Source organism: Apis dorsata, unplaced genomic scaffold (assembly GCF_000469605.1).
Source record: "Apis dorsata unplaced genomic scaffold, Apis dorsata 1.3 scaffold_265, whole genome shotgun sequence".
Taxonomy (NCBI): Eukaryota; Metazoa; Arthropoda; class Insecta; order Hymenoptera; family Apidae; genus Apis; species Apis dorsata.
The window spans coordinates 117662-119050 of NW_006263543.1; the positions used below are offsets into that span (position 1 = coordinate 117662).

Consider the following 1389-nt stretch of genomic DNA (forward strand, 5'->3'; position numbering starts at 1 on the left):
CATTGTTTATCCGAGAATCGAATATTCATGATTTATTCTCAAACCGTTCGAAATTTTTTAATTTAATTTCATTAAAGAAAATTGATAGATATTATGAATAGAAATAGTAATAATATAATTCAAATAATTTCAAGTAAATAAGTAAACATGTTCGGAATTTATATGAATTTTAAGTTTTATATCTACATATCTTTGACACGTAATATGTTGAGAATTTTGTTTATGATTGAAACACAAACATATATATCATATCGTCAGAAATTTTCGACAAATTATTCTATGAAATAATTAATCTTTCTTCTTTGTTCGAAGAACGAACATAAAATTTCGTGTAAAAATATGTATTGCATCATACAAAAAACCTAGGAAAGAAAAAATTTTATATATATTTATGTTTTTTTTTCTCATTGACGTAATTGATAAAAAAGAGCTATCAAAACAAGGAAAATAAAAAAATCATAGATTCTTGTTTCTATGTGCTTTTGATATATTCACAATATAATAAACAGCATTATCGCCTATGATTAAAAAACACTTCGTGTTATGAACTTTCATATATAAACTTTTTTGCGAAACTATCTCTATACAAATAGGAAATTCTAAGAATAAAAAATCAGCAACATGTGATTTTATCATTTTCGCGCGTGTTTGAACTCTATTTATTCTAGTCTTAACGAAAGTATATAAATATCAATAAAATTCTTTTTTTTAATCAATTATATTCAATGAAAATAATAAATGCAACACAATAAATTATATTGTTAACGTTATAATTAAATGAATTAAATTAAAGATCTTAATGATATAATTGTGAAAAATAAAAGAATATAATATAATAAAATATAATAATAATAAAATATATACTCTCAATGAAAAAAGAGTAACGTTTCGTGTGCAAGAGCATTGAAGAAGTCAGGAAGAGAACATAAAGAGCATTCTCGCTAACAGAAGCACTCTTTCTTTTCAATGCGATCATTTTATATTGCATGCATATAGCTAGTGACTTTTAACTACCGAATCGCATTTAAAGAAATGCCAACTTCTCAATTTATGGTGTGTTTGATATACTAGAATTACGATAATAGAAATAATTTTTTGTAATATCTTTTATCAGAAATCTATATATTATTATCTTATCAAAAACAGGCAATTAATCGTTTTTAAAGATATAGTTTAATTAATATTTTCTTATGTATTAATCAATTATGAAAAGAAACAAAACAAAATAAAATACATAAAGTAAAAATAAAACATAAAAAATATTTTAAAATTAAAAAATCACTTTTCTCTTTTTTTGTTCATTTATATACATTTATTTTAATCATCATTAATAAATTCATCGTATTATCATTCATTTTGCTATTAGATCAATAGGCACATATATATATA

General features: G+C 21.8%; 2 protein-coding genes across 2 annotated transcripts in view; one reads left to right on the forward strand and one right to left on the reverse strand.

Moving 5' to 3' along the window:
- Positions 1-1389, reverse strand: part of LOC102681993 (RNA helicase aquarius) — a 17198-nt gene that overhangs the window by 6364 nt on the left and 9445 nt on the right. The gene's annotated exons all lie outside the window — the stretch shown is intronic.
- Positions 1-1389, forward strand: part of LOC102681770 (G-protein coupled receptor Mth2-like) — a 5435-nt gene that overhangs the window by 1111 nt on the left and 2935 nt on the right. The window lies entirely within an intron of this gene.